The 27,280-nt window shown below is 39.8% G+C and overlaps 1 protein-coding gene across 2 annotated transcripts in view; it reads right to left on the reverse strand.

The window, feature by feature from the left end:
• Positions 1-27,280, reverse strand: part of LRATD2 (LRAT domain containing 2) — a 413,939-nt gene that overhangs the window by 306,943 nt on the left and 79,716 nt on the right. For both annotated transcript variants that reach the window (XR_007472592.1, XR_007472591.1), the window contains 2 exons: positions 14,982-15,164; positions 6,232-6,317 (listed from right to left, as the gene is read on the reverse strand). The gene's annotated coding sequence lies outside the window, so the exon portion shown is untranslated. The remainder of the gene's footprint in view (positions 1-6,231; positions 6,318-14,981; positions 15,165-27,280) is intronic.

Genomic DNA, 27,280 nt, shown 5'->3' on the forward strand with positions numbered 1-27,280 from the left:
CGTAAATACTGAAAAAGCCTCAGTAATCCCAGAGGCTTCAGCTCCGTGCATCACAGCTAAGCAGTACTTTAGGCACACAGGAAGCTCCAAGAATACTCTAGCCCAGCTCTGTCTGCCTCACTCACACTGTGGAATTTTGTGCAAATCATTTCTCTACTCTGTGCTGCAGTTAATACTATAAATAATGGTACCAGAAAGTTTCAAAATACTTTACAGTTCTCCAAAAAGACATTTTGACACTTAGCTATTGTCTCATTTGATCCTCACAACATCTCTTCAGGATATTACTGTTATTATTATATCATAGCCCCTATATTATAGATAAGAAAACAGGTTCAGTGACACGGAAGTTGTTTTTATTGACAAATATATATTATCAACAATGATAATAAGGACTAATAAGCATAAGGAAGTATAGTCCTTATTTTATTTTATTTTATTATCATTTATTTTTTGCGGTACGCGGGCCTCTCACTGTTGTGGCCTCTCCCGTTGCGGAGCACAGGCTCTGGACGCGCAGGCTCAGCGGCCATGGCTCACGGGCCCAGCCACTCCGCACCATGTGGGATCTTCCCGGACCGGGGCATGAACCTGTGTCCCCTGCATTGGCAGGCAGACTCTCAACCACTGCGCTACCAGGGAAGCTCTATAATAATTTTTAAATGGAGTATAATCTATAAAAATATTGAATCCCTATACTGTATACCTGAAACTAATATAATATTGTAAATCGACTACACTTCAATTAAAAAACCCAATGGTAGTAAGGAAAGTAGTAGTTAATATCTGCTGAGCATGTATCAAGGCTCCAAGCACTTTAAATGTATTTGTCACTTAATTCTCACACAATTTTGTGAAGTCGGTGATACTGTTATCCTTATTCTAAGCCACAAGAGAGGTTAAGCAACTTGCCTGAGGTCACAGAGCTAGGAAATGAAGGAGTCAAGATGTGAGACCAAGAAATCTGGCTCCAGAGCTCATGTTCTCATTAATAAGCTATAACAAACACAGCCTTTTGCTAAATAAGGAGCTTCTGAGCTGAATAAGACACAGACACACCCTTCTCCTTAAGGAGCTCATAGACTACGTTGGGGAAATTGACATGTAAATTAGATCATAACAATTCAGGAAGATTAAAAAGTATAAGATTCCTGAGTGGAGCAATGACACAGGGGTGATTAAAGTCAACATGGTGGACCTTGGATTAAAATCCAGGCATTCTGGGCTTCCCTGGTGGCGCAGTGGTTGAGAGTCCACCTGCCAATGCAGGGGACACGGGTTTGTGCCCCGGTCCGGGAAGATCCCACATGCCGCGGAGCGACTGGGCCCGTGAGCCATGGCCGCTGAGCCTGCGCATCCGGAGCCTGTGCTCTGCAACGGGAGAGGCCACAACAGTGAGAGGCCCGCGTACCGCAAGAAAAAAAAAAAAAAAAAAATCCAGGCATTCTGAATGCATCGTTAATATACATTCATTCTTTCCTTCTTCCGATAAATATTACTACTAAGTGGTAGAGATTGGAAAAAATAATAATGACATTATTCTTCTCCTGAAGAACCAAAAATTACAATCCAGAGAAAACATTTTCCAAACCACTTCAAGCCCATAGCCTTTGTTCCAACGTGAACATACCAAGAGCCCATCAGTCAGAAACTGAAGTGAGGACTATTCACTTACCAATTCCCTCCTCATCCCCTGCCCACTGCGGTGAAGAGGCACAAAGGAGCATTCCATTCCAGTGACGTCAGCCGTGGTAGCCTGATTTAATATAACCTCAAGCTCAATCACTTGCAGTAACACAAACTTAGTTGGGATCCCTTTAATCCCCATAGAGGTTTGTCTCAATACACTGGGTATTGGCTCTGCCTTGAGAACTATGCTTGCTCTCTGGTGGCGGATCTGCTGCGAATTCCAGGAATGCAGCAATAGTAGGTCTGTACATTCTTTAGATGACAACTGGTGTTTTTGAACCAATCCTCAAAAAAAAATGTCTTTGAAGGATGTGGTCAGACTTTCCACACCTTCTCCCTTTGGGGTCAGAACTATCTCAGAATACATGTTCCCCAGTGTTTTGAGGATAAGAGAGATGAGATTGCAATTAGAAAAAGCTAAAGATGGAGTTTTATTCCTAAAATAACAAAGTCAGCTATAAATTTCACAATCAAGCTCAGAGTATGTGAGGTGAAATTATAAAATATGCCTCCTTCAACAACGTGACTTCCAAATATGGTAATAGTTCTTTCATTTTTTCCAAATAATCACCAGAATACCCACCTAACTTACTAACAAGAAAGGCTAAGACTTGAAACCTTTCCAATAATGGCTGTAGAAATATGTCACCATATTCACTGCATCTAGGAGAGGGGAGAGGTTGCTTCTGCTTCTGAATAGCAAGAGGAGAGAGAAATTGAGTCTAACCTGTCGCTTATCATTCCTTCTTGCTGCCTCGTTGTGTTGTTATCAGACTGGTCCTGCATAACTCGACACTTGATGCACATCCATGGCTACTAAGATGCCCTTGTTGATCTAAGTCACTGACCAGAGAATCCCCATGTTGGAAGACAAGCCTAGTCGCTTGGCCCCAAAGCTTATCCAGTGAGCCTCGGTTCAGTTTCAGCCATGATTTGCCAAAACCATCTCTCCCCCACCCCCCTCCACTTAAGAGTGCTTCCATGAGCCTGGGCCACCTACCTGGGCTACCTCTTTGGGGGATGTTTTTTTTTATTTTCTCTATCACTGGGCTTTCAGCTGGACTACCCTGGTCCATCTTTTTAGCTTCAAATTTTCCTGGCTTCTTTTTGTCCTTGGACTATTAATGCAAACTGGTCCTCTTTTTCTCAGGGATCAGTATTCCCTGCCAGGGGTCTCAGAGTTGGGCACCTTAACCAAGGTTTTGTCCTCATGAATGCCTGTTCCTTCTAAATCTATGCAACTGATGGAGTGACTTTGTGACTCTCTTTTGAATAGAGATTCCTCTGGGACTTTTGTCACTATTTCTAGTTCAAGAAGAGGCTGGCATTATTTTTCAGGATTTCCCTTATCATGCCCTGATAGCAGCAACGTGCACATAGAAAGCAACAAGTGTGGAAGGCTGTGAGTGGGATGGCAGCCGTTTCTTTTTCATCAGAACATATCAGTGTGTTCCATCCTCAGAGTGGCATGGAGTTGACACTGGGCAAACTGGTCAGGGCAGGGAGGGAAAGCAAGAGAAGACTCATAACAGATGGCCTTGTCTGCTTTTTTCTTGTCTGGTCTGGCAGCCAAGCAATTAGGAGCAAGCCTATCCGCGCTCATCAGCTGACCAGCAGAGGGGATCCCAGGGAAGAGATAAGGAAGAACAGAAGGGAGGCTCCAGGAGTGCATGTCTACCCTAGCCTAACTCATGACCAGATTTAACCAGCAGCCCTTGAATGTGAACCCTTGATATCGCAGGACTAGCAAGGCTGCTGCTGTGAACTCAGAGTACAGATTCATGTGGGAAAACTGCCTTGCTGTGCTGAGAGCCATGGGGCTGTTACCTGTGTTGCTTCCAGAGGCCTATGCAGCTGCCTTTACCTGCTTGTCTTTTCCCAGGGTCCTCTTTGTCAAATACATCAATTAAAAACATCAACTGCTGAATGAACAAACACAGGCAGCAGGAAAGGGCCTGAAGGGCCAAGTTCTGTTTTCAGTTACTCTGGGTTTTCAAGCACTTTCCAAAAATATAACCCCCACCACCATGGCAAACCTGCCTGTGATGAAACACAATGTACGATTTCTAATGTTGACACAGAACAGATGGGACTTTGATTTTTTTAATCTGTTTTTGATAGAAGAGAAATAGACATAATGGATTCTTTTTGGCGGGGTAGAGGGGATTTGGGCTTTTCTTTTTCCCTCATCACATGCATAGCTAACACTGAGAGTTCTTGGGTTCCCTCTCCTTGTTTGTCATCAATCCCTTCTGTAACTGGGAGTCCCTGCTGGACTGGGCCTTGTTTTACTCATCAACCAGAAAGGATGCAGTTTACTGCCCCCAGGTCTCTTCCATCTGCTCAAAAGAGCAGCTGTGGGAGCTGCACACCGGAAGAGTCTCTTCAGACTCACCAGCAATGAGACAGGGGCTTCTCGGCATTGATCTACAAAGTGATGGCTGAACAGGGGACACAGGGTATGGTTATCTTCACCTACCCCAGATATTCCTGTAATCTAAGTGCAATCAGTGGGCAGGCCACACAGAATCGGCTTCAAGATGAGTCCCAACAGATTGCAGCCCACAAGCTCCTCCTAAACAGGCCTTCCAGAGCTGACCCTGGTCACAGAATGCCCTTGTTGAGCCTTCCCGTTAATTGCCAGCAGAGATCCTTTGAGTGTGGTCTATGCACAGAATGTTCTTCGGTGGGGGCATGTCCACCCCCACATGATCCCATTCCCACGGCAACAGTTGGTACAGGGGCAGTTTGCAGCAGACTCTATAAGATTGGTTAGGCCTGGCCACTTTAACCCCAAACTGTCTGATTAGATGACAATAAGTATAGCTGAATAACTGTTCAAGCCAGATTTCAAATTTAATTTACTACTGGACTTTATTTCTTCCTACCCAAAAACTGCCCATCAAGGAAAAAAAATTAAAAACAGAAAGAAAAACACAACGAGGGACTAGAGCTTAGGGTGGTGGGTGTTCTGCCCTATGTTGAGAGTGGCTTGGCTCTCTGGTCTCAATCAGATAGGCTCCCCAGGAAGCTGTATTGATTCAAAGGGACAAAAGGCAGTCTCGTGTGGGAGAGTGAGTGCAGGTTTTTTGGCCTTCCCAAGACCTGCTCACTGCCCCACCATTCTCGGGGGGTTGGTGGGGTGGGAGGGGGGCTGGGGGGCAGGGGCAGGGGGAGGCAGGTTACCGGTTTAGGAAACTGGTAGGATTACAACCTGGAAATTCACCTTATGCTCTCCCAGATTCCAGTCTCTCCAGCACAAGTGAAATTACCCTGACCATTTTTCTGAAAGAAAAATCTGGAAATAGGAATACTTCCCCCAAAGAAATATTCTGGCAGAAAAAAGAACAAGGTCATACAGAAACTGAAAATTTTTACATATCCACAGGAAATGAAATCACTGTCTTAAAGAGATATCTGCACCCTCCCCCATGTTCATTGCAGCATTATTTACAATAGCTGACACATGAAGACAACCTAAGTGTCCATTAATGGATGAACAGATAAAGAAAACGTGATATATATACTCAATATCACACATACACATACACACACCGTGGAATATTAGCCATAAAAGGAAGAAAATCCTGACTTTCATGACAACATGGATGGACTTTAGTTATGCTAAGTGAAATAAGTCAGAGAAAGACAAATGCTGTGTGATCTCACTTATATCTGTAATCTAAAATACCCCAAGTCCACAGAAACAGAGAACAGATTGGTAGTTGTCAGAGGCTGGAGGAGGGAGGGAATGGGAGAATGGGGTAAATGGGTGAAGGTGATCGAAAGGTACAATCCTCCAGTTATAAGAGAAATAAAGTCTAGGGATCTAATGTACAGCATGGTGACTATAGTCAACTACACTGCATTGTATATTTGAAAGTTGTTAAGGGAATAGATCTTAAAAGTTCTCCTCACAGGGGGGAAAAATTGCAACTGTGTTGCAATTTCTCATCACAGGAAAAAAATTAACTATGTAACTGTAACAATTGTTATATATGTACAAATATATACACACAATACAATATATCTATAATGTTATATGTCAATTATATCTCAATAAAACTGGGAAAAAATTTTTCCAGAGGAGCAGAGAAAAGATTGCTGGATTGTTTTATTTCGTGAGCCAGCTGTAGAAGAAGAAGTCTATTTCTACTTTTTTATATATTTCACGTGCATCAGAAGTGCATCCCCTTGGTGACTATTTCTCAGACTCAATATCATGTATATAAACAAGAGGACACTTGTCATTTTGTTTGCCTTGTTGGACAGCAAGTACCATGGTACATAACAGATACTCAATAAATGTTTTGACTTAAAAAAATTGTTTTAAGTGCCATTATTTAGTTAATGAACATTTAGTAAACAAGCAGAAAGAGGAGAATGCCCTCACTACTGATGACAACAATGATGATGACGTTAGAAGGAATGAAGAGAAAGCAAGATAAAAAAGAGCCTATATGGGGTAACCTATCAACTTTCTGATGATTATGCCCAAGTAAAATGGGATTGCCAGGGCCTGAGTTCAAATACCACTCTTACCACTTAGGATGATTAGTTGGCAAGTCATATTATGTCCCATTCTCAGTTTCTTCATCTTTAACATGGAGACAATGATTCCTCACAAGCTGTGAAAATCAAATGAGAAAATCATATGTAAAAGTACTATGTAAATGGGTTTGTGCAAATATAAGAAGGTAATTTTATTATCAGTCATAAAAAACTATATAGATCACTTAGCATCCACTCAAGTGTTAAGATATCTTAACTACAAAGTATCTATGAAAATAACCAAGGATTTTATATATATATATTATATATATAATATATATATTATATATATAATATATATTATATATATATATTTTATATATAATATATATATTAATTGCTGTGTAAAAACGATCACAAACTTAGTTGCTGAAAACAACACCATTTATAATCGCACAGTTCTAGAGGGCAGCAGTCTAGCCAGGCTCAGCTGGATTCTTTGTTTAGGGTTTCACAAGGCTGAGAACAAGTGTCAACTGGTGACTCGGGAAGAATTTGCTTCAAAGCTCATTCATGTTGCTGACAATTAAATTCCTTGAGTTGTAGGACTGAGGTCCCCGTTTTCTGGCTGGCTGTCGGCAAGGTACCACTCTTAGCATCTCGAGGCTACTTTTAGGTCCTTGCCCTGTAGCCCCCTCCATCTCAACAACCTCCCTTATACCAAATCTATTCCTCCTTCTACTATCAGCTAAAGACAATTCTGCTTTTAAAGTGATTAGATTAGGTCCACCAGAACAATCATTCTTTTGATTTACCCAAAGTCAACTGATTAGTAACCTTAACTACACCACAAAAACCTTCTACCATAAAATGTAACATAATCATGAGTGTGATATCTCATCATATTCACATTCTTGGGAATTAGGACTGAACATCTGGGGAAGAGGCACTTTAGAATTCTGCCTACCACAGATCATAAAACTACTGGAGAATAGCTTTGAATACATACACTATGTTTCTCCTTATTAGGACTTGAGGGTCACATTCATATATTCACAGTGCTTAGCACAATTCTTGCACACAATTCTTTGCGTATTAAGATGCTTAATATGGGTTGTTAAATAGAAACAAGAGGCTTTTTGGGGGACATCTGCTTTGAAATATCAGATTTCATAAAGAAAATAAGGATAGAAAGTGTTTTTTTTTTATTTTGTTAATAAATTGTATAGCCACCTCACCCCTCTGTCACCTAGCAAAATACCCAACATATAGTGAGTCCATGATAAATAATGTTAAATGAATAAGTGAGTAAATGAATGAATGAATAAATGCGCAGAAGAATTTTTCACTTAGGCTTAACTAATAATCTCCTCTGATATCTGTTACACATCAAGTTAAGGTTGTTTTTTGTTTGTTTGTTTTTCGTTAGTTTTTTTGGAAAAGAAGATGTTGGGAAAAGCTCAGTAATAAGACTTTGGTTTTGATTTTTTTAAGTTTCCTCAAGGATCTGTTCTACTGTGATCTAGTTACACTGAACAATGCTATTCCCCCTCAGCAGAGAGGGGCCAGTACTTCCAGGCTAGAGGAAGATTTGCATAGATCAAACAGCAGTTCTGCCTAAAGCATCAGAGGGCACCTGAAAAACAGCCAACTCCAAGAGCCTTCTCTTTAAAAGAATTTAAGAGCCTTGCCAGTCTGCTAAGGAATTCAACTGCACAGGGCTTCATATCAGGTTAGATTCTAGCTCTGCTAAAAAGTAAATGGCTCCTACCAAAAAAAGCACACATGCAAAACTATCTTCTATCACCCATCCACAAAAATGACAAAGCCTCCACACTGTTTTGAAGTGTCTTTCTTGAAAGCCAGATTGACAGATATTAGATTGAAGGGAGGCAGCTTAATATCAAAGATGATAGCTGGCAATGTAGCAGGAAAACACAATCCACCTTGCCGTAGGGAAATCAATGTTCTGCTCTTAGCCATTACTGCATTAGTGACTGGTTATTATTTAAAAATAAAAACCTGAAAATGTATTGGTTACACCTTTATCAGACTATCTCCCCAGAGGATTCTGTTATGATTCTTCTGTTTTCTAAGTTGCACAAAACAGTTTCCCATTAACCATATCCCAGCATATTCTGCTTCCTAAACCAAAGCCATTTACATAATGGGTAATTTAAGACACATGCACAAATTAGCTAAATATATATATAAGCAAATACCTTGCTCAAGTTTGGACACAGTTGGAAAATGTGAAGGTTGAGGTGGAAGATGGGAGCAAGGTGTATATGTGTTATAAGTTAAAGAACAAAATATATTAATATTATCTAATAGTCATAATAGCATTTGTTACATGGCACTGTATTTGTATTAACTCATTCAATCCTCACAGAAACTCTATAATGTAGGTGTATTATTGTCATCTCCCACTTATGGATGGAATTACGATGCAGAGAGGTCAAACAGAGCTGGGCATTGAACTCAGAAAGACTTAATTATTAGACTCTGCTACTGCTGATACACTCAGTGGTGGATTTTCTAAACTCTACATCTATTTCATATCATGTGACTAGGTCCTGCCTCCTGCTGCTGGGTAGCTCTGGGTACCCTGCTCCATTTCTCTAAGACTTGGTTTCCACATCTGTAAAATGGGGTTAAAAATAGAGCCAAGCTCCCAGGGATGATTACAGTGAGGATTATTCATTTCTTTATTCAAAAGATATTCAGTGAGCACCTACTATGTGCCAGGCACTGTCCTGAACAGTAAACATAGCAGACAAACCCCTGCCCCCTCAGTAAGCATACTTTCTAGAGTGGGGAACAGACAATAAACAAAAACGTAGCAAAACCATACAGACTCTACGGCCACTAAAGCAGTGAAGAATGGACCTCTTCACCGGGCTGATCAGGTATAAGCCTAACCCTTGGGGTGAAAAAGCCACTGGGGTACGTGGACGTACCACAGAGATACTGCTCCCATATGCGTTATCTACTTGCTCAAGACAGACTTAGAAAAGTTACATTTTAGTCCCAGGAAATCACATCTAGTGAGTGACAGAGGCTGTATTTTAATGCAGGTTTATCTGTGGAACCCCCAGAGTCAGTGGTCTTTCTAATGTAGATGCCCAATAAAGGATCATTTTCTAAGCTGCCTGCAACTGCAGAATCCCCATCTTTTCTTTAGGTTTTACATTGTGGTTGGTTTTAGCACATGATTCAAAGAAAAAGTTGGCAAAGAAAGCAGCTTAATTTTCAGGTACCAACTGCATAAAAGGCTCTATCTCAAGACCTCACTTCAGGGCACAGAATTTCTCTCTCTAACAGCTGGTCAAGTTCATCCATCGAAATGGAGACCAAGAGGTGCCATCCCAGGAGAAAGGGGCTGATGAGATTTTTTTCAGCAAGATGTCAGGTTGTATCATCAGAATCTAGGCTGATGATATCACTTAATAGCTGGGTGATCTTAGACAAGTTACTGAACCTTTTTATTCCTGATTCCTCAATTCCAAAATGGGACTAATGGTAGTATCTATTTCACAGAGTGGTTACAAGTTTTTGGACATCTCCAGTTGAAAGCTTGAATAGACTCCTCAAATTAAAAACTTCTCATCCAAATTAAACATGATGATTCGGATCTCCTCCTCAAACTACTCCTACCCTAGCCTTCTCCATTTCAGTAAATGACAATCCCATTCTTCTAGGGGCTCAGTTTACAAAGAAGCAAACAAAAACGTCAACTTTCTTGACTCTTCCCCGATATCTCATATGCATTCACAAAATTCTGTTACCTCAACCTTGAAAAACATGTCCAGAATCCAACCACCTCTCACCTGTAACTGCTAGAATCCTTGTTTAAGCCACTACAAGCTCATGGACCGTTGCCATGACTACTTAATGGTCTCTTTGTTTCTGTCCTTGGTCAGTTCTCAATGCAGTGGTCAGCAGGATCCTTTAGAAACATAAATCAGCTCATGACACTCCTTAGCTCAAAATGCTGCCAAAGTTTTTTTCAATAGTAAATGCTACAGTACTACACCATCCATGGTTGGTTGAAACCACCAATAGGGAGGGTCCACTGTAAAGTTACACGCAGATTTTCTACTATCTGGAAGGTCAGTGCACCTAACCCCTGTGTTGTTCAAGGGTCAACTGTACATAGGGGCTTCCATTTTTCCTTTTGCCTTGGGTTCCAGTATCATTCAGTACAGCATTGTCAATACTATCTTTAAAATTTTGAAAAAAATAAAAACTAAAAAAAATAAAACTTTGATATTTTGTTCATCATAATACTTTGAATAATTTTGATTTAAAAAGACTGTATTAAAATATTATTTATCTAGTTTAAAAAAAAAAATCTTGCCATGGCTTCCCTTCTCACTCAGAGTAAACTTAGATCCTTACACTCGTCTAGTCTACAAACTCTAAACAATGTCCCTCCCTCATCTCTCTAACTTTGCATCCCCTCCTATGCTCTCCTCAGGTCACAGTGGTCTCCTTGCTGTTCCTCGCTATGCTTTTTTTTTTTTTTTTCCTGCCTGGGTTCTTTCCTCTTGCAGTTCCCTCTGCCTGAAAGTAACTCTTCCCCAGGTATCCACATACATGCTCCCTCACCTGCAAGACTTTCCTCCCAAGTCATCTCTTAGGCAAGGTCTTCCCTAAACACTATTTAAATGTCCAACTCCCCACCCTGCAGCCAATCTCACACACACACACACACACACACACACACACACACCCCCATCCTTTTCCCCCAGTTTTTTTTTTCCTTTGTAATAGAAAACCTTCACTACCTTCTAAGATAATTGATATTTACTTTTTAAATGGTTTGTTTCTCTTCACTGCAACACACAAAATGAAGAAGGCAGCCATTTTGTCTATCTTGTATCTCTGTCAACCAGAACAGGGTTTCTCAACCTCAGCACTACTAACAAACATTTGGGGCAGGATAACTCTTTGTTGTAAGTGCTGTCCCACATTGTAGGATGTTTAGCAGCGTCCTTGGCCTTTACCCATCAGATGCCAATAGCACTTCCTCAGTTATAATAAGCACGATGTCTCTAAATATTGCCAAATATCCCCTGGAAGGCAAAATCTCTCCTACTTATCACTGACCTAAAGCAATGCTTAATACAAAGCAAATGCTCAGTAATTATTTATTGAAAGAATAAATGAATGTTAAATGAGTTAATGTCTTAAGCACATAAAACAGTATTTGGCATATAGTAAGTATTCAAGAAATGTTAATTATGATCAATATGTTATTTTTATTATTGTTGCTATGTTTTTGTCTGCATCTAGAATAAATCATGGAGACAAACTATTATGGAATTTGATACAGATTTCATTTTTAAAATATATTTGGATTATTTTTTAAATTGCAGTACAAAACTTCACACAGAGAAGTATTAACACATTGGATACCACCAATTCATTAGCTTGTGTTGCCACATTAACTTGCTTCTGTGCAGACCTCAGAATACATCATCTTCTGCCATCTCTATGCATATACTTTAACTTCTTATAAATGTGTTGCTGTTTCGGAAGGCTGTAGTTCGGCACTGGTGTTTATTTTTATTCTTGTCTATTCCTGTTGGCACATGTAAAACTGTTCAAGCAAGTACTCTGTAGTTCAGTTGTATCAAACATACATTGATTTAATCTCTCCAAATTCAACTATATGAGCTTGGACAAAAAGTAAAGAGAGAAAGCATAATTTTCATTCAAAATGGGCCCCTAATGCAAACCAATTACTTCATCTGGTGCTCGACTAAAGCAATAGCAATCTGTTCTACCCTGGAGGAACAATTGGCTGTTCCTCCAGGAAAGCCATCTTTCCAGTGGAAAGTTGGGACACTATCACAAAACCAATATACCATTTTTTATGGGAGATTTAGAATAGTTTTCATGGGCTATTTGACCATGTATGTTTATAGTCCTTTCTTATCTTCAGACTCAAAATCCAAAAAAGTCTTTGAAAGACAGCATTTTGGAGTAACTCATTTGGCAGCAAATTCTGTGAGGTTATTTATAGTCATTGTTTTTCCAGTGTGTTTGATTACGAGATGCTGCCCCAGATTCCCACCAAAGGTGTTAATTAAGTGAGAACACATGTACCTTACTACCTTTATAAAATATGAAAATTCTGAGTTTCAGGACACATCTGACCACACAGTTTAAGAAAAGGGATTGTGGACCATTAATTGGTTTTCAGCTCATTTGCTATTTTTCTACCTTGATGCTTGAGTAAGATATTACCTAATCGTATAGCAATACCACTGTTCTACACCCCATCAATAAATGCTGCCTGCCTGTATCCTCCTGCAAAAAGAGTAACCATGAATGGAAAGCGTATGAAACATGTAGATAGTTTGTGTGTTTAACATAAGTTTAGGGTACTTATTGTCTCATTTTTATAATATCGAATTAAAATAGTTGTGATATAATCCACAGAAACCACTAACCATAAAGACTGACTATATTAAACACAAAATCTTATTTATTAAGATAATTATAATCATCATCATTGCCATGACTGGTGGTTCTTTTTTTTTTTTTTTTTTTGGTACGCAGGCCTCTCACTGCCGTGGCCTCTCCAGTTGCAGAGCACAGGCTCTGGACGCGCAGGCTCAGCGGCCGTGGCTCACGGGACCAGCCGCTCTGCGGCATGTGGGATCTTCCCGGACCGGGGCACGAACCCGCGTCCCCTGCATCGGCAGGCGGACTCTCAACCACTGCACCACCAGGGAAGCCCTGGTGGTTCATTTTTGAAACCAAATTTCTTACTAGTGTTCCTTCACACTTCAGCAATCATTTGTTTGAAGAGCATCCTGGGATTATAAAGCAAACATTTAAAATTGTCTCATCTGCTTGCTCTTGTGTTATCTTATGTGCTCAATGCAGTTTTTATCAATAAAATTGATAAACCTCTAATCAGATTGATCAAATAAAAAAGAGAGGACACAAACAACCAATAGCAGAAGTGAAAGAGGGAGCATCATTACAGCTCCAAAAGACACGAAAAGGATAGTAAGGGAACATTTTAAACAACTTTATTCCAATAAATGTGATGATAAATAAACCAATGCCTTGAAAGACACAAACTTGCAGAGCTAACTAAAGAGAAGTAGATAACTTGAATAGCCTATTATCTATTAAAGAAGTTGAATTCCAAGTTGCATCCTTACCAGTTGGCCCAGATGGTTTCACTTTTGAATTCTATTTAAACATTTAAGAAAGAATGCAAAGGAGTAAAGAGATATTTCAGGGGTGGGAAGAAATCATCTGTATCTCAAGTGTGGTGCAAGTACATAATGCACACATTTTTCAAAACCCTTCAAACTATACACCTAAAATAAGGGGTGAATTTTACTGTATGTAAATTATACCTCAATAAACCTCAATAAAGAAAGACAAATGAAGAAAGGAAATGGTGTAACTATTGGGGAGACAAGAATGCAGGCTGAGTCAGATGACAAGTCTGAAGAGCGTTCTCAGACAATGTATCTAGACAGAGTGGTGGGTATCACGTTAGTTTGGGTAGAGGTCCTACCCACAAGCACAAGCTTTATCTGAGGCCACCACAAGGTCCTGCCTTCAACTCTGCACCCAAAAGGCTCTAGAAGAACACAAAATCAATCTGACTGCTGGTAGCTTTCCCTCTGATGGTGAAATATTTCTCTTCCTCCTCCATGGCTCATGTGAGAAGTGCATGTATCTGTGCATTGAGTGGTTCTCACAGAATGAAGCGAGAATCTACATGTCACTAATGTCACCAAATAACCCCTTTCCTTGGGAAATAACCTGCAATTCCCAAATGTGAAAGGGACTTTGTTTAACAACAGAAGCATGAAAGGAATTAAAATAAATTCCTTAGCTGAAAGTGAAAAATACACAATCTTAAAGAATTTTGTTTGTCTCCCTTTCATTTCTAGGTCCCAAGATTTTTACTAAAGCTTGGAAGTGTCATTTGGAGATCTAACTGCTATTTTTATTTTGTCCCACTTTGTGATTATAATGGGCTGAACTATGTGTCCCTGTCCCCTCAACCCACCTCCAAATTCATATGTTGAAGTCCTAAACCCCAGTAACTCAGAATGTGATTATATTTGGAGTTAGGGTCTTTAAACAGATAATCAAGGTTAAATGAGGTAACTAGGGTAGGCCCTAATCCAATCTGTCTGGTGTCCTTATAAGGAGAGGAGATTAGGACACAGACACACAAAGGGAAGACTATGTGAAAAAATAGAAGAGTTACGTGCAAGCCAAGGAGAAAAGCATTCAGAAAAAAATCAACCCTGCAGACACATGAACTTTGATTTAGAATCAAGAGAAAATAAATTTCTGTTGTTTAAGCCACTTTGTCTGTGGTACTTCATTATGGCAGCCCTAGAAGACTCCTATAAAGTGGACCTTCCGTATTCATGGGTTCCCCATGGGCAGGTTCAACCAACTGCAGATAGAAAATATTAGAAAAAAAAAAATTCCAGAAAGTTCCAAAAGCAAAACTTGAATTTGCTGCATACTAGCAACTATTTATATAGCATTTACATTGTATTAGGTATTAGAAGTAACATAGAGATGATTTCAAGTACATGGGAGGATATGATTAGGTATATGCAAATACTACATCATTTTATACAAGGGACTTGTGGTATCCTCAGATTTCAGTGCCTGAGGGGGCATGGGGGGTCCTGGAACCAATACACCTTATATATACCGAGGGACGGCTCTAGTGACTTTCCCTATAGTATGTGCATAATAAATACAGGTAAAAGTCTGACTTATGAAGCTATAATCTCTACCTTGCTGGATCTTCTACAGAAAAGGCGGGAAATTCCAAATGAGCTTGTCCTAAACTGAGCTCAACTAAGCTGGACAACAATTTCAGTCTTCAAGTTCATTTTAGCAGTGCTAAAACTCAATTGTAGTGTGAGCCTTTGCTGTGTGACTTCCTGATGGCTTGTGCTCCCTGTTGGTGCGCATATCTGAAAATGAACAAAACAGGCATTTGGTTAATTATATATTTTTCAACCTGAACAAATTTTATTCCTGAAGTTAGCCCAGCCTTTGCTTGTTTATTTGCTACTCCAAATAAGACAGTGAGCTATGTGGGCTAACAGAGTAATTTTTGCATCCAAAAAATTACAACAATAATTTAACAATCCCGAAAAGAAAGAGGAAGAGGAGGACAAGTGAGGATATTTATTTTCAACTAACACAGTGTGTTCTCTCTACCAGCCACTGCCAGAAGTAAGAGACAGGCAGCAATACCTCTCCATCAAGAAGCATGCAGCCTTGGAGTCCATATGTTCTCTGAAATGCATATTTTCCAACATAGTGGTTCCCAGCAAGGACTTTAAAACCAGAATGGCCTGGGTTTGAATTTTGGCATCATCACTTACAGCTGTTTCATTTGTCAAGTTTTTAATCTCTGTTTCCTCATTTGTAAAATGGTAGTTTTATTATTGTTTGGAAGGCATTTCTTAATTATCATCATTGACGTTCAATACAAACCGTTACCATTTGTATAAAAGTTTGGGATATTGCAAAGCACTTTGACATATGTTATTGTTTTTATCCCTAAGATGCCTCTGTGAAGTCACGGAAAGGTATCGTTACTCCTGTTTTATCTGTAAGGAAATTGAGTCTGAAAAAGTTAGATGACTTGCCCATGGCCACCAAGGAAGACAGTCTTAGACTCAATCCCAGGTCTTCAAATTCACAATGCTATGCTCTTTCCCATCAGTACGCTGCCTACTCCCTTACTAAAGGTGACCTGGAAGTCCTCTGGTTGCTGTAGGCAAAGATTTATTTCAAAAATCCATCTTCCTGCAACAACCCATAAACCAGGCAGACTCCAACCATGCCAGACAAATGCAAGTCTACTAAATGCCTTTTCTCCAGGACGACCGATATCAACAATGATGATCTTCACAAGAAATTCTTGCACATCCCCTGGGGCTTCCTGCCAGGAATCAGGTCATTTTAAGAACGCATTTAATACATCTATGCTTTGAAAGGCAACTGCTATTGGCATGCTCAGGAGCACACTATCACAAGGCAGCCCACTCCTTGAGCTTTGGCTGCTGAAGGCAAGGGCAATTAACTGGCCTCCCAGCTTTTCATCACAGAATTCTCCCAGCATGGAATCTGAGTGATCTTAGGGTCAAAGGCCATTTGCCTGGGGTGTGCTCTCTGATGCAGAAATGTCTGGGCCTGGGCCTTGGATCATAAAGCAGTATGGCTCAGATTTTCTTGAATGTAATCCTCAGTTTAAATAAATATATATATATATATATATGGGAGGACCTTCAAGATGGCGGAGGAGTAAGCCGTGGAGATCACCTTCCTCCCCACAAATACATCAGAAACACATCTACATGTGGAACAACTACTACAGAACACCTACTGAACACTGGCAGAAGACCTCACACCTCCCAAAAGGCAAGAAACACACCACGTACCTGGGTAGGGCAAAAGAAAAAAGAAAAAACAGAGACAAAAGAATAGGGACGGGACCTGCACCTCTGGGAGGGAGCCGTGAAGGAGGAAATGTTTCCACACACTAGAAAGCCCTTCACTGGCGGAGATTGCAGGGGGCAGGGCAGGGGGAGGAGGAAAGCTTCACAGCCACGGAGGAGAGCGCAGCAATAGGAGTGCAGAGGGCAAAGCGAGAGATTCCCGCACAGAGGATCGGTGCCGACCGGCACTCACCAGCCCGAGAGGCTTGTCTGCTCACCCACCGGGACGGCGGGGGCTGGGAGCTGAGGCTCGGGCTTCGGAGGTCAGATCGCAGGGAGAGGACTGGGGTTGGTGGTGTGAACACAGCCTGAAGGGGGCTAGTGCACCACAGCTGGCCAGGAGGGAGACCGGGAAAAAGTCTGGACCTGCCTAAGAGGCAAGAGACCATTGTTTTGGGGTGCGTGAGGAATGGGGATTCAGAGCACCGCCTTAATAAGCTCCAGAGATGGGCGCGAGCCGCGGCTAACAGCTCGGACCCCAGAGACGGGCATGAAATGCTAAGGCTGCTGCTGCAGCAACCAAGAAGTCTGTGTGCAAGCACAGGTCACTATCCACACCTGCCCTCCCAGGAGCCCACACAGCCCGCCATTGCCAGGGTCCTGTGATCCAGGGACAACTTCCCCGGGAGAACCTGCCTCTACCACCACAGGCTCACCCCGCATTCCGTACCCCTCCCTCCCCCCAGCCTGAGTGAGCCAGAGCCCCCAAATCAGCTGCTCCTTTAACCCCATCCTATCTGGGCAGGGAACAGATGCCCTCAGGTGAGCTACACGCAGAGGCAAGGCCAAGTCAAAAGCTGAATCCCAGGAGGTGAGCGAACAAAGAAGAGAAAGGGAAATCTCTCCCAGCAGCCTCAGGAGCACCAGATTAAATCTCCACATTCAACTTGATGTACCCTGCATCTCTGGAATACCTGAATAGACAACAAATCATCCTAAAATTGAGGCGGTGGACTTTGGGAGCAACTGTAGACTTGGGGTTTGCTTTCTGCACCTAATTTGTTTCTGGTTTTATGTTTATCTTAGTTTAGTATTTAGAGTTTATTATCATTGGTAGATTTCTTTATTAATTTGGTGGCTGTTTTCGTTTTTTTTTCATCTTATGCATAGATTTATATTTCTTTCTTTTCTTTCTCATTTTGTGTGTGTGTATGTGTATGCTTCTTTGTGTGATTTTCTCTGTACAGCTTTGCTTTTACCATTTGTCCTAGGGTTCTGTGTTTCCATTTTTGGGGGGTTCTTTTTTTTTGTTAGTATAGTTTTCAGCACTTGCTGTCATCGGTGGATTTGTTGTTTGGTTTGGTTGCTCTCTTCTTTCTTTCTTTCTTTTTTTAAATTACTTTTTAAATTTTTAATAATTTTTTAATTTTAATAACATTATTTTATTTTTCTTTCTTTCTTTCTTATTTTCTCCCTTTTCTTCTGAGCTGTGTGGTTGACAGGGACCTGGTGCTCCGGCTGGGTTTCAGGCCTGTGCCTCTGAGGTGGAAGAGCCGAGTTCAGGACACTGGTCCACCAGAGACCTCCCAGCTCCATGTAATATCAAACGGCAAAAGCTCTCCCAGAGATCTCCATCTCAACACCAAGACCCAGCTCCACTTAATGACCAGCAAGCTACAGTGCTGGACACCCTATGCCAAACAACTAGCAAGACAGGAACACACCCCACCCATTAGCACAGAGGCTGCCTAAAATCATAATAAGGTCAGAGACACCCCAAAACACACCACCGGACACAGTCCTGCCCACCAGAAAGACAAGATCCAGCCTCATCCACCAGAACACAGGTACCAGTTCCATCCACCAGGAAGCATACACATCCCACTGAACCAACCTTAGCCACTGGAGGCAGACACCAAAAATAACGGGAACTACGAAATTGCACCCTGCGAAAAGGAGACCCCAAACACAGTAAGTGAAGCAAAATGAGAAGACAGAGAAACACACAGCAGATGAAGGAGCAAGGTAAAAACCCACCAGACCAAACAAATGAAGAGGAAATAGGCAGTCTACCTGAAAAGGAATTCACAGTAATGATAGTAAAGATGATCCAAAATCTTGGAAATCGATTAGACAAAATACAAGTAACGTTTAACAAGGACCTAGAAGAAATAAAGAGCAAACAAACAATGATGAACAGCACAATAAATGAAATTAAAAATTGTCTAGAAGGAATAGATAGCAGAATAACTGAGGCAGAAGAACGGATAAGTGACCTGGAAGATAAAATAGTGGAAATAAGTACAGCAGAGCAGAATAAAGGAAAAAGAATGAAAAGAATTGAGGACAGTCTCAGAGACCTCTGGGACAATATTAAACGCACCAATATTCGAATTATAGGGGTCCCAGAAGAAGAAGAGAAAAAGAAAGGGACTGAGAAAATATATGAAGAGATTATAGTTGAAAACTTCCCTAATATGGGAAAGGAAATAGTCAATCAATTCCAGGAAGTGCAGAGAGTCCCATACAGGATAAATGCAAGGAGAAACACGCCAAGACACATATTAATCAAACTGGCAAGAATTAAATACAAAGAAAAATTATTAAAAGCAGCAAGGGAAAAACAACAAATAACATACAAGAGAACCCCCTTAAGGTTAACACTTGATCTTTCAGCAGAAACTCTGCAAGCCAGAAGGGTGTGGCAGGACATATTTAAAGTGATGAAACGGAAAAACCTACAACCAAGATTACCCTACCCAGCAAGGATCTCATTCACATTTGATGGGGAAATCAAAAACTTTACAGATGAGCAAAAGCTAAGAGAATTCAGCACCACCAAACCAGCTTTACAACAAATGCTAAAGGAACTTCTCTAGGCAGGAAACACAAGAGAAGGAAAAGACCTACAATAACAAACCCAAAACAATTAAGAAAATGGGAATAGGAACATACATATCGATAAATACCTTAAATGTAAATGGATTAAATGCTCCAACCAAAAGACACAGACTGGCTGAATGGATACAAAAACAAGACCCATATATATGCTGTCTACAAGAGACCCACTTCTGACCTAGGGACACATACAGACTGAAAGTGACGGGATGGAAAAAGATATTCCATGCAATGGAAATCAAAAGGAAGCTGGAGTAGCAATTCTCATATCAGAAAAAATAGACTTTAAAATAAAGACTATTACAAGAGACAAAGAAGGACACCACATAATGATCAAGGGATCAATCCAAGAAGAGATATAACAATTGTAAATATTTATGCACCCAACATAGGAGCACGTCAATACATAGGCAAATGCTAACAGCCATAAAAGGGAAAATCAACAGTAACACAATCATAGTAGGGGACTTTAACACCCCACTTTCAACAATGGACAGATCATCCAAAATGGAAATAAATAAGGAAACACAAGCTTTAAATGATACATTAAACAAGATGGACTTAATTGATATTTATAGGACATTCCATCCAAAAACAACAGAATACACTTTCTTCTCAAGTGCTCATGGAACATTCTCCAGGATAGATCATATCTTGGGTCATAAATCAAGCCTGGGTAAATTTAAGAAAATTGAAAGCGTATCAAGTACCTTTTCGGACCACAGTGCTATGAGACTAGACATCAATTACAGGAAAAACTCTGTAAAAAATACAAACACATGGAGGCTAAACAATACACCACTAAATAACCATGAGATCACTGAAGAAATCAAAGAGAAAATCAAAAAATACCTAGAAACAAATGACAATGAAAACACGATGACCCAAAACCTATGGGATTCAGCAAAAGCAGTTCTAAGAGGGAAGTTTATAGCAATACAACCCTACCTCAAGAAACAAGAAACATCTCAAATAGACAACCAACCTTTACACCTAAAGCAATTAGAGAAAGAAGGACAAAAAAAACCCAAAGTTAGCAGAAGGAAAGAAATCATAAAGATCAGATCAAAAATAAATGAAAAAGAAATGAAGGAAACAATAGCAAAGATCAATAAAAATAAAATCTGGTGCTTTCAGAAGATAAAATTGATAAACCATTAGCCAGACTCATCAAAGAAAAAAGGGGAAAGACTCAAATCAATAGAATTAGAAATAAAAAAGGAGAAGTAACAACTGACACTGCAGATATACAAAGGATCATGAGAGATTACTACAAGCAACTCTATGCCAATAAAATGGAGAACCTGGAAGAAATGGACAAATTCTTAGAAGAGCACAACCTTCTGATACTGAACCAGGAAGAAATAGAAAGTATAAACAGAGCAATCAAACGCACGGAAATTGAGACTGTGATTAAAAATCTTCCAACAAACAAAACCCCAGGACCAGATGGCAAATTCTATCAAACATTTAGAGAAGAGCTAACACCTATCCTTCTATCAAACATTTAGAGAAGAGCTAACACCTATCCTTCTCAAACTCTTCCAATATATAGCAGAGGGAGGAACACTCCCAAACTCATTCTACAAGGCCACCATCACGCTGATACCAAAACCAGAAAAAGATGTCATAAAAAAAGAAAACTACAGGCCAATATCACTGATGAACATAGATGCAAAAATCCTCCACAAAATACTAGCAAACAGAATATAACAGCACATTAAAAGGATCATACACCATGATCATACACCATGATCAACTGGGGTTTATCCCAGGAATGCAAGAGTTCTTCAATATACACAAATCAATCAGCATGATACACCATATTAACAAATTGAAGGAGAAAAACCATATGATCATCTCAATAGATACAGAAAAGCTTCTGAAAATATTCAACGCCCATTTACAATAAAAACCCTCCAGAAAGTAGGCATAGAGGGAACTTACCTCAACATAATACAGGCCATATATGACAAACCCACAGCCAACATCATTCTCAATGGTGAAAAACTGAAACCATTTCCACTAAGATCAGGAACAAGACAAAGTTGTCCACGCTCACCACTATTATTCAACATAATTTTGGAAGTTTTAGCCACAGCAATCAGAGAAGAAAAAGAAATAAAAGGAATACAAATTGGAAAAGAAGAAGTAAAGCTGTCACTGTTTGCAGATGACATCATATTACAGATAGAGAATCCTAAAGATGCTACCGGAAAACTACTAGAGCTAATCAATGAATTTGGTAAAATAGCAGGATACAAAATTATTGCCCAGAAATCTCTTGCATTCCTATACACTAATGATGAAACATCTGAAAGAGAAATTAAGGAAACACTCCCATTTACCACTGCAACAAAAAGAAGAAAATACCGAGGAATAAACCTACCAAAGGAGACGAAAGACCTGTATGCAGAAAATCGTAAGACACTGATGAAAGAAATTAAAGATGATACAAACAGATGGAGAGATATACCATGCTCTTGGATTGGAAGAATCAACATTGTGAAAATGACTATACTACTCAAAGCAATCTATAGATTCAATGCAATCCCTATCAAACTACCACTGGCATTTTTCACAGAACTAGAACAAAAAATTTCAAAATTTGTATGGAAACACAAAAGATCCTGAATAGCCAAAGCAATCTTGAGAAAGAAAAACAGAGCTGGAGGAATCAGGCTCCTGGACTTCAGACTATATTGCAAAGCTACAGTAATCAAGACAGTATGGTACTGGCATAAAAACAGAAATGTAAATCAGTGGAACAGGATAGAAAGCCCAGAGATAAACCCATGCACATATGGTCACCTTATCTTTGATGAAGGAGGCAAGAATATACAATGGAGAAAAGACAGCATTTTCAATTAAGTGGTGCTGGGAAAACTGGACAGCTACATGTAAAAGAATGAAATTAGAACACTCCCTAACACCATACACAAAAATAAACTCAAAATGGATTAAAGACCTAAATGTAAGGCCAGACATTATAAAACTCTTAGAGGAAAACACAGGCAGAACACTATATAACATAAATTACAGCAAGATCCTTTTTGACCCACCTCCTACTGTAATGGAAATAAAAACAAGAATAAACAAATGGGACCTAATGAAACTTAAAAGCTTTTGCACAGCAAAGAAATGATAAAGAGGATGAAAAGACAACCTTCAGAATGGGAGAAAATATTTGCAAATGAAGCAACTGACAGAGGATTAATCTCCAAAATTTACAAGCAGCTCATGCAGCTCAATATCAAAAAAAACAAACAACCCAATCCAAAAATAGGCAGAAGACCTAAACAGACATTTCTCCAAAGAAGATATACAGATTGCCAACAAACATATGAAAAGATGCTCAACATCACTAATCATTAGAGAAATGCAAATCAAAACTGCAATGAGGTATCACATCACACAGGTCAAAATGGCCATCATCAAAAAATCTACAAACAATAAATGGTGGAGAGGGTGTGGAGAAAAGGGAACCCTCTCGCACTGTTGGTGGGAAGGTAAATTGATACAGCCACTATGGAGAACAGTACGGAGGTTCCCTAAAAAACTAAAAATAGAACTACCATAGGACCCAGCAATCCCACTACTGGGCACATACCCTGAGAAAACCATAATTCAAAAAGAGTCATGTAACACAATGTTCATTGCAGCTCTACTTACAATAACCAGGACATGGAAGCAACCTAAATGTCAATTGACAGATGAATGGATAAAGAAGATGTGGCACATATATACAATGGAATATTACTCAGCCATAAAAAGAAATGAAATTGAGTTATTTGTAGTGAGGTGGATGGACCTAGAGTCTGTCATGCAGAGTTAAGTAAGTCAGAAAGAGAAAAACAAATACCGTATGCTAACAAATATATATGGAATCTAAAAAAATAAAATGGTTCTGAAGAACCTAGGGGCAGGACAGGAATAAAGATGCAGACGTAGAGAATGGACTTGAAGACACGGGGAGGGGGAAGGGTAAGCTGGGACAAAGTGAGAGGTGGCATGGATGTATATACACTACCAAATGTAGAATAGATAGCTAGTAGGAAGCAGCCGCATAGCACAGGGAGATCAGCTCGGTGCTTTCTGACCACCTACAGGGGTGGGATAGGGAGGGTGGGAGGGAGACACAAGAGGGAGGGGATATGGGGATATATGTATATGCATAGCTGATTCACTTTGTTATAAAGCAGAAACACACCACTGTAAAGCAATTATACTCCAATAAAGATGTTAATATATATATTTGTTTATATCATGTGTATGTATGTTTATATCATGATCCAGTTACAGGTGCATTTGAAAACAGTGGGTAGAGAAATCAGTTTAGCGAGAGCAGCTAATACTTTAAAAATTAATTAGAGTAGAATAGAATAGATTGCTTGTAGTTGTATTAAATATCTGTCTATCTATCTATATATCTATTCACCTACCTATCATCTAACAATTTATCTTTGAACTGGGACATCATGTTTAATTTATTTCTTACTGAGGTTCATAGTCAAAAATGCTTGAAAAACCCCAGTTCAAAGGAATGTCAATAGAAGGGGGCTGGAGTTGGTCAGGATTTGAAGGAAAAGCCATAACATGGTTTGAGAAGATACAGGGATTCTACCCCCTTCTGACTGGGTTTTTTCAATGGCTCCTCACCGTTACCCAGTTCCCCCCCTTCCTTGCTTGGCATACACAGCCATAGGTGATCCATCTGCTGACATCTCCAGCCTCATGGCTAGCCGCTCGCGTCACCATCTCATCCTAAACTTCAGCAGCACCAAACTATTTGCCATTTGGGTAGCAATCCCAGTTTCCTCATCCCTACAGGCTTCTGCTCATATGTTTCTTCTATCTAGAATTCCTGTTCTCACTGTGCCTTTGCTTTGGTAATGCCTGTTCATGCTTTCACTTGTTCACCTGAATCACCACCACCTACCTTCTCCAGGAAGCTTTTGTGCATCACTCAGCATTCATTCATTCATTTAGCATTTAACAAATATTCACGAGACACAGACCTAGTGCTGGAGATATTATGGTCAACCGGAAAGAAGCTCCTGCCCTCCTGGGAGTTTACAACTAATGGATGAACAGATGGTAAATAAACAACTAAATATGTGATATAATGAAGTAAGTTGAAAAAAATGAAGCACAATAAGAGAGGGATGGGGTAGTTGAGGAAATCTTCACCTAAGGAGGAATTCTGAGCAGAAAACTGGGTCAGGCTACAGAGCAAGCCATGAGTATGTCTGGGGGAAGAGTATTTCAGAACAAGGGAACAGCAAGTTCAAAGACTCTGAAGTGGAAGAGCGTCTGGTGTTCCCTGGTGGAGCTCGTTTATTCCTCCTCTGGGCAACTTAGCACCTTCTGTATACTTTTATTACACTGAATTATAATGTTCTTCTTTGTTTTTTCTACTTAAACATGAGCTTCTTGATGGTATCTAGGAACTAACTAAAAATGGATCCCTCTACATATTTGAGTGTGTGAAGAATGAAATCAATATATGATTAAGGAAATGACTGACAGAATGAATAAAAGAGTAAAGCCTTCCCCCTTCCTTCTTAGGATCCTCTGGAATAAGACAAGTATCTGTATCCAGGAGGAGCCCTGGAGAGGATATAATTCATTCTTGACTATATAGATAAGGAAATTGATACTCAGAGAAAAAAAGTCATTGCCTAGGGCCTCACTGGAAATTAGTGGGAGAGTCAGGGCTAAATTCCAGGTCTCTTGAGACATTCAGGTCTGGTCTAGTAATCTTTCCATCAGGCCTGTAGCTATATCCTGAGGGGAAGGGAGAAGCAGGGGAGACCTGCCTGTCTGTGCTCAGCATTCCGGCAAAAGGAACACTCCAAGAAATGCATACATTGAAAGGAAAACTCTGGAAAGGAAAAAAAGAAACAAACTTTCCCTAGAACTACCTCAGCTAATACAAGCAAAACCAAAAGAAAAGATGAGTAGATTGGTTAATTCTGTGAAAAATATGCCACATTAAGTTGAACCATCCAAACTCATTAGTTTGAAAAATATATTGCCTTTCAAAATATAGGTAGTTGTGTTAAATCAGGGTTTAGAAATTCCTCTTGGCTCTACAAATATTCAGTCTTGTGAAAAAAGATGCCATGCTCCTGAACATGTTTTCAACTGTCTAGAAAATGAATCTTAGAATATTAGGGCTAGGAGAAAAGAAACTACTCCAGGGACTTCCCTGGTGGCACACTGGTTAAATCCGCCTGCCAACGCAGGGGACACGGGTTCGAGCCGTGGTCTGGGAAGATCCCACATGCCGTGGAGCATCTAAGCCCGTGTGCCGCAACTACTGAGCCAGGGCTCTAGAGCTTGTGAGCCACAACTACTGAAGCGCACACACCTAGAGCCCGTGCTCCGCAACAAGAGAAGCCACCGCAATGAGAAGCCTGAGCACCGCAACAAAGAATAGGCCCCACTCGCCAACTAGAGAAAGGCTGCGCGCAGCAACGAAGACCCAATGCAGCCAAAAATGAATATTTTTTGGAATAAAAATATTGTATATTTCTCTTATAATAAAGCCCTTTATGTCTTAATTTCTATAAAAAAAGATATCTTAATGCATACATCTATTTACACAGGAATTAGTAGAATTGATGCTTAACTGTGCCTGGCTTTAGTTATAAATTGTGTTCACTAAGGGAGTCTTTTTTTTTTTTTCCACACAGACACACTGTATTTTATTTTTACAAGAGATAAATAAACTGACACCAAGCATTGTAAATGGATGACCACAACAAAAACAACAATGATTGCAATTACCAGACATGAAACACACTCACACTATGTCATAATATTGACATTCAGTCCAGTAATCCTCCACTGTAACAGTTCCTTTACTTTGCAGTGAAAATTGATTCATATTATTTTTTGCCTCTGAGTCTTTGTGGGATTTTTTTTTATTCAAACGGAAAGTCACAAAAATTATAATCATCCTCATCAGTTCACTCAGTCCCATGTAATTAATTTTTTTTTCCATCTTGATCTTTTGTTACCACTTTTATGAGTTCATGAGTTTTCCATTAGAGTTCTGAAAATGCTTATTCATTCAGTTCAGCAGTATAGTCAGTTACCAGAAACCTGTACTTGTCAGAGTCTTTTCCATGAATTCCTTGAAGATGAAACCCTTTTATAGGAACATTTTTGCAAAAGCATAAGAGTACACCCAGAACTGTCTGTAAATGACAAAAGACTTTAAAATGACCACGGTTAAAGATTTGATGAAAGTTCATAATAATGCAATTGACAAGGAAATTTAGTTATTTCTGAGATATACATTTTAAAGTAATAACTAGAATTATGACTTATAACATTATACCAGAACATATAAGATTTTTAGAAATTTCATGTAATGTCTGAAACATTTATATTAACATATATCCATACAAATAACCCAAAGAAAGTTTAGTATTAGTTGTTTTGTTTGTTTGCTTGTTTGTTTACACTGCAGGTTTTTATTAGTCATCAATTTTATACACATCAGTGTATACATGTCAATCCCAATCGCCCAATTTAGCACACCACCATCCCCACCCCACCATTGTTTTCTCCCCTTGGTGTCCATACGTTTGTTCTCTACATCTGTGTCTCAACTTCTGCCCTGCCGGTTCATCTGTACCATTTTTCTAGGTTCCACATACATGCGTTAATATACGATATTTGTTTTTCTCTTTCTGACTTACTTCATTCTGTTTGACAGTCTCTATATCCAT

The sequence above is a fragment of the Orcinus orca genome, chromosome 17 (genome assembly GCF_937001465.1).
Source record: "Orcinus orca chromosome 17, mOrcOrc1.1, whole genome shotgun sequence".
Lineage (NCBI taxonomy): Eukaryota > Metazoa > Chordata > Mammalia > Artiodactyla > Delphinidae > Orcinus > Orcinus orca.